This window comes from Hippocampus comes, unplaced genomic scaffold, assembly GCF_001891065.2.
Source record: "Hippocampus comes isolate QL1 unplaced genomic scaffold, H_comes_QL1_v1.1 scaffold104, whole genome shotgun sequence".
Taxonomy (NCBI): Eukaryota; Metazoa; Chordata; class Actinopteri; order Syngnathiformes; family Syngnathidae; genus Hippocampus; species Hippocampus comes.
Window position 1 is genome coordinate 452,811 of NW_017806072.1, and position 7,751 is coordinate 460,561.

The following is a 7,751-nucleotide window of genomic DNA, read 5'->3' on the forward strand; positions in this document are numbered from 1 at the left end:
AGCCCCCACCTCCCAGCACCAACCCGCAACCCATTCGATTTGAAATATCAGACAAATTATCTTGGTATTATTATCTCAAGAAAAAGGGCGAGGAGGCGTTCAAAGAGAGGAGCAAAAAACAGGATTTCTTTTTGACAGGTCGATTTTTAAAGGTCTTTTTTTTAATTGAGATATGCGATCAATATGATATCAAAAACAACAGTTTGTTGACCACACATGTGCTGCATTTTCATCATGTCTACTGTTGAAGATGTGATATAAATCAGTTTTCCTCCAACCTTGATTGCGCCAAAGCACATACTACATCACATTCACAATCACACTTAGGGACAATATAGCTGTATAATATTATACTATCAATGAATCTGGCATGCATTTTTTTTCTGAAGCGGGGAGGGGTGTGGGAGGATACCAGGGCACCTGGAGAAAACCCACGCAGATCCAGGAAGAACATGCAAAGTGCACACAAGAAGGCCAGAGCCCAGAATCGAAACCTTCTTTTCTATGAGGTGGACGTGCTAACCATGCAGTTGCCCACCATTCCCCCCCATTTGAAAACGGTCATTTATAATTCTAGACCTTATTTTGTCAAAATTAGCTTGCTACTCTTTTCAGACTCAGTGGGCGATGATGACACACACATAACTTAAAAATAAAGTCAACCACCGTTCAAATCTTGACTGACTGTAAAAACCTTTGGGGGGCTTACAGTTTGTGGTGGTGAAAGCAGTGACCCCAGCAGTACCATGCGGTAAGATTCACAGCTAGAGACTCACAGGGCTCAAACTGTAAAATTATCGCTGTATATACAGTATATATATATATATATATATATAGAGAGAGAGAGAGAGAGAGAGCAACGAAATTGTTGTTTTTCATGGTCGTTTGGCCAAATCCATCAATGTAAATGTAAACATTATGCCTTTGCTTCATGTCCATGCTGAAGGATCATGGTTATCCATGCAGTGAGGCGTCATTTCCTGAGGGAGAGCCATGTGTGTGGCAGCTGGGGCAGTTGGGACAAAAAATGTGAGTTATGTTCGATTATTACTGGCATACAAAGACATTGTGCTTTCTTCATGGGAAAGTTAAAATCAGAAAGCGTTGTAGTGTTCATCTTACTGAAAAAGAGTTGATATATATACAGTATATATTTCAACGCATCGTATGAAAGAGGCCTGTAATGCCGAGTCTGTATTGACCATTTTGATCAACAGTTGTATACTACAGGAGAATTGTATTCAAGAATCAAAGAAAGCAGTTAGAAAAGTTAATGATTCAAAATACCGTATATTTATATATTTATCCTCACGAGAGTCGCAGGGCGTGCTGACCTTATTTTATTACAGTATATAGCTACATAATATATTTTATTATGTACTTGCATTTTACTGTGTGGAGTTTTTTTCTGGGTACTCCGGTTTCCTTACACATTGCAAAAACACACATGGTAGGTTAATGGAATGATCAAAAGCGTACAGCTCCTGCTCGAAGACAGCTGGGATAGGCTCTAGCATGCCCCCAACCCTAATGAGAACAAGCGGATCAGAAAATGGATGGATGGACATTACTTTAGAGATTTTATTCAAGTGTATTTTTGTTACAATTCCTTATTACAAAACAACAACAACAACAGCAACAAATCATTCAATCAACACAGTTTTCCTCATGTTTTTGAGGAGGTAGGGTGGGATGGGACAGGGAGGCATACAACACAGCCAGCCTTCTTAACTGGCTGTGAGTATCTTGTGAGTGCACTGGATTGTTTACAACCGTTAAAGTGGCAACCAAGATAGCATTTAGCTGGCAACACAACCTCCATCAGTCACCAGACTGAATGGCGATGTGTAAACTATTTTTTGACAGAGGACGAGTGCTCTTCCTCTTGTCCCCTTGAAGCAAAGTGAAGTCACTCCCTCCCGCATACAATCATGGTGAACACGCACGAAACAAGCGGCACATGATATTTCACATTCGGTCTGATTAGTGTATTGACGGATCGCAGACACAAGACTGGGTGTGTTTCTGTCAGTCATTAGTAAAATAGGTGTCCGTAGGTACTTGACGACTACATGGAGGCAAGAAAACCTACTTTCGCTCCTTGCTTAGTCCGTCCTTTTAAAAAAAAAAACTCTTGTCCTCCGTCCACTGGGACGGACAGACGGAATGCACATCTTTAGTGAAAACAATGACGAAACGCCAATATCATGAGGGTAATAGCTCGGAGAACATACTTATCTGTCCATCCATTTTCTGAACCGCTTTATCCTCACGAGAGTCGCAGGGCGTGCTGACCTTGTTGCCAACCTATCGCAGGGCACACAGAGACAAGCAATCATTCACAGTCACAATCACACCTGGGGACAATATGGAGTGTTTAATTAACTATGCATGGTTTTTCAATGTGGGAGGAACCCCACACCCCCGTGGTGCAAACTCCGCACGGGAAGGCCAGGGCCAGAAACAAACCCTTGACATTATTTTTCTTGAGTAAATTCAACAAAAACATTTTTCAGTGTTGAGTCGCTTTAATATGTTGATGAATTTGTGTGTGTACAGTCAATTAACATCTTTGTAACTCCCTGAGCAGTATGGAGTGACACGACAAAAGTGGTTTGAGCAGCACACAAACGCATTAAACAATCTAGATTTTGAGATAAACTCTTCTCACTTGGCAAATAGCATAAACGGGTATTGTATACCCTGAGTGATGGACAGACCAACATGATAATGAAGTGCATTTTCAGGAGATGTGCAATTTGAACGCTCTTTGTGCACCATTGTACAAGGCAAACTTGGAAACCATTGTGGAAAACGCTATTGTGTTGTTGGATGTTTATTTTATTGTTGTTCTCTTCTCTTCTCTACTTTTGAAAGCCAATGTTTGCTGACAGCTCGACATCTATGGAGAGGTTTGATTTTCACTGTTATTTTGGTTAAAAAAAGGTTGTAACCTATTCCTTTCACATACATATAGGTCAAGGTCAATAACAGTGAGTGTGGTAAATACGTAGAACAACAAGGACATTTTTATTGTCCATTTCTAGCGTTAGCCATGAACTACAGTGGCACATTTCGTAGTGGTCCTACATTTTCATACCACATGGGTCTGTCAGTCAATCTATCTATCCACCTGTTCACACCTGCACGCGCTTGCCACCTGGTCCCAATTAACCGAGGTGGACGCCCATCGTTTCCTCATAAGGCCAAGATGGTGACAGGTGATGGTTACAAATAGCTTGTTAGGATTCATTTTGGCAAATCACATTTCTTTAACCGTAACCTCCTGAGTCCTCTCTCACCGCTCCTCGCTCCTCTGTTTACTGGTGGCAGCTCGTCAATAGAGTGTGCTGCCTCAATGCTCAGCAGAGTCATATTGAAAGGGACAAACATTACTAAATAACAACAGTGAAATATATATGTCTAGAGTGAGAGAGAGAGAGATTTTATTTTCTTACATGAGTGGGATAATTATATTATTATTGATGAGGTAAAATGATTTGGTTATTCCTGTTGTCTCAAACGATGGCATTCTTCCAGTTTGGGCACACAGAACCTCGCTGATAGAGGTTGTTTCTTAATTTGCACAGAGAGAAAGAGAGAGAGAGAGAGAGAGACAGAGACAGAGAGAGAAATAGATAGATATGTACAAATGAATAAATGAGTGTGTGTGTGTGTGTGTGTGTGTGTGTGTGTGTGCGTGCGTGCGTGCGTGCGTGCGTGCGTGTGCGTGTGAGAGAGAGAGAGAGAGAGAAAGAGAGATTTTGTCCTAATCTGCTCGAAAAAGGTCACGCTTGACAATTGTAAATGTTCAACCTGTTGAACATGACCAACACCTCGGTCGCTTGAGCCACAGATTCCTTGATTGTGACATGAAAAGGAACAATAACCTTGTGACACAATGCTGCTTCTCAGAGGTCAGTGTTGGTACGATGACATACTTCTGGTTTGAGGGAAGTGACTTGCGATTATGTGTGTAAACTGCTGTGTTGGTTAAAAAAAACACAAAATACTGTCCATTCTGCTTTTTTGATGCAGTTGCTGCTCTTCAGTTGTTGAGTTGTGGTGAAGTGAACATCGGGGTACAGGAAAGAAATGATAAAATATTTGTAGATTATGAATGATGATGATCCAGTGGCAGTATTTGCACCAACTGTTAACTTAATTCACCGCTGCTCCTTTGGCTCATGCAGCATACAATGTGTCATTGCTCACTGAAGTGTAAAGATGATTTGAATTTAAAGCAACTGCTTGCGAATATTTCTACAGCAAATAGTGTATCTACGTGCTTGAATAATGTATCCATTGTGGGCGCTTTGAGTGTGTTACAGAAAAGCCCCATATGAATCTGATTATTCTTATTCTTATTCTTATTATTATGGTAAATATACATTTAGCATTAATTGAAACGAATAAAAAAATGTCAGACATAACCGGTGCCTGAGTGGAAAATGAGGCTATGTAATTTGTTCAGCCTGCTCTTATGATAAATTTGGGAAAAACAAAGCCATGTTAATTGAATAAGAAATAGAATCAGATATGAAATGTTTCAATCAGTGGTTTCCCAGGAGCTACAAACACAGCAGGCCTTGGCTGATGCCTGCCAGTGGCCCAGTACATTCTGCAGTAATGATTCACACTTTTACCTTTTAAATTGTCAAAGTTTAGCATGGCTGCACTGTTGTGAAACAGCAAGCTGAAGTGCAGGTGGGAGTGGAGTTCCATTCGACTGTGTTGTCTGACAAAAGTGGACTTCCGATACAGTTGGATATCAATCCCCAAAAACTCTGCTTGAATATACATAATGTGAAATCTGCCTAAAGGTGACCAATGAATGATGAATCCATACATGTATACTGTACCTGCACAGAAATTTGCAAATCAGGTCCATCTATCCATCCATGTTTTAATCCGCTTCAGGGTCACGGGCATGCTGGAGCCTATCCCAGCTGTCTTCGGGCAGTTAGCGGGGTACGCCCTGAACTGGTTGCCAGCCAATCGCAGGGCACACATAGACAAACATTCACCCTCACATTCACAGCTAGGGACAATTTAGACCAGTGCTTCTTCACCTTATTAGAGGTACCAAACCCAACTAGTTCATATGCACATTCATCGAACCCTTCATTACTGAAAAATAAAAATCCAAGAAGTGCTCCTTCAGTTTTGCCGGTGCGAGACTCGAGTTGCTCAACTTGGCATGACAAATCATGCAGAGAGGACGCTGAGTCCCATCACGTTCCGTGATGCATGTGGTACATATTCGTCTGACCACTTTGTTTTTTTTTTTTGTTTGTTTTTTTTTTTGCTCGACATAGTGAGCATGTATTAAAACATAAAAAAAAATTTAAAAAATCACACGACCCACGGCATATAGAACACGTCACAAAAATCGACCAATATTAAATTGGCACCTACATGTATTAAAACATTCCCCCCCAAAAAATTCACACGACGTATTATCATGACAGTCACACGTTGACTACTAGGCAAACTAAATTTTCCACCGCACTGATTGGTCAAGCAATGTCATGTGATCATCTGCAGCCAGTGATGGCCAAGCGGGCATGTCATAACTAAATAACATGTTGAGTCGCATGTGTCTTACCCTCCGTGGCAGAGGTTCCGTCGAACCCCTGAGACAGATTCACCGAACCCCCGGGGTTCGATCGAACCCAGGTTAAGAACCATTGATTTAAAGTCTTCCATTAACCTGCCACTCATGTTTTTGGAATATGGGAGGAAACCGGAGTACCCAGAGAAAACCCACGCAGGCACAGGGGAGAACATGCAATCTCCACAAATGAAGGCCGGAACCGGAATCGAACCCTGCACCTCTGCACAGTGAGGCGGACGTGCTAACCAGCACCACCATTGCAAATCATGTTCAAACTGTATTTAATTAAATATACAACAAAGACAAGCTATTTAATGTTCAAACTGATAAACTTTATTGTTTTTAGTGAATAATTCTTACCTTAGAATTTTATGGCTGCAACATGTAGGGTCACCTATGGCAAACAGTTTCCTAGGTGAGGGACTAGACAAAGCAGGGCTCGCTCAAAAGACCCCAATGATGAGTTTAATTTTTGGATCTAGTTTTCCCTTGCCCAGACGCGGGTCACCGGGGCCTCCCTTTAGAGCCGGGCCTGGAGATAGGGCTCGCTGACGAGCAACTGGTGGTCGGGCCTACATCTACAAGGCCCGGTAGGCTCAGCTCAATGTGGGCCCCCCTTCCCATGGGCTCACCACCTGTGGGAGGGGGCAAAAGGCTCATGTGAGCTGGGCGGCTGCAGAAGCTACCTCTAGGGACATGGAGTGTCACCGAGGAAAGGTGCTCGAGTTGGTGTGCGAGGCAGATGATGGTGGGGGAAGATGCCGGGCCGACCTGGCAGACCCAAACATATTGAAATGGTTTGCTGTGAGCATCTGGCAGAATCCCCTGTCAGAAAGAGTTTGAGTCCGAGTGGACCATGTACCATGCCTCAATTGTTGAGGTGGTCCGGAAGAGTTGTGGCCGTAAGGTGGTCAGTGCCTGTTGTGCCGGGATGGGCTCTGGCACTCCGCAATCCTTGCAAAGATAAGCAGTTTGGACAATCGATGGATGGATGGATGGATGGATGGATGGATGGATGGATGGATGGATGTACTTTGCAAGTCATGTTCAAATGTGTTTGTAAATATGTTCAAATGTGCACTAAATCTAACCTAAGGTGTAAGTAACTGAAAGACTCACCCCCCCTTGCCTGTCCTCCAAAACACACATGGGGTACAGATGCAGCACAAACATGGGAACAGAAATTCTCATGGGACAGAATAGCTGCTTATAAAATGTTTCATCTTTTTTAATTTAAATAAATTATTTGATTAATATATTACTGGGGGGAGGGGCACTGAATGGGTGCTCGACAGATTTATGATGGGACTATAGCACCCGCTAGCCCAGGTGCAGCACTGGCAATGCAAGCCAGGAAAGACATTTGTACAAAAAGTACATTTCACAAAACAGAAACCTGAAATATCGTCTGTGCATTAGCAATCCAATTCAATCCATTAGCATGATTAGTTATTTTGAGTGCCTATTGTTTATTTTGCCATTTGGATTTGATTAATCTTGATTTGATTAATCTTGCAATTTTTCACAACCGGAATAGACCACCCGTATTTCTGCAAGGCGGGAAATGATATGCAAAGAGCCCTTAGGTCACCAAATTGGTTCTAAACATGATCTGCTCATCTGACTATCAAATAAATACAGATACAGGTGCCTAATATTCATGGAGCTACAACGACCAATACAATGTTTCTCAAATTTGTGTTTAAAAAAAAAAGTTGTGTTTAAAATGAAAGCGCATTTGAACAAGTCATTGTAAAGTTACTGAAAATGTGAAAATAAACTCAATGAAAAGGTTAGAATGTGAGCAGTTTCCCTTATGACTGATAAATTTACATTTGCAAAAATATTGCCATCCATCCAATACATTTCTATCCCGCCTTTTGTAGATAAACTGGAGGAGAGGTAACTGGCCAAAAGCAGATATGCTGTATATATTTTCTGTATCATAAACCTGTGTGCATTTGAAATCATTTGAAAGTTTATCTGCGGTACAATTAATACATGTTGTTCCAAAGTCCCTTTTTTTACTCTTCCGTATCCGTTTTTTTTTTTTTTTTTTTACCCACCATTTCCGGAGAAACAACAACAACAAAATCCAATCAAAAAAGTGAGCACAGCAGTTAAATGAGCGGGA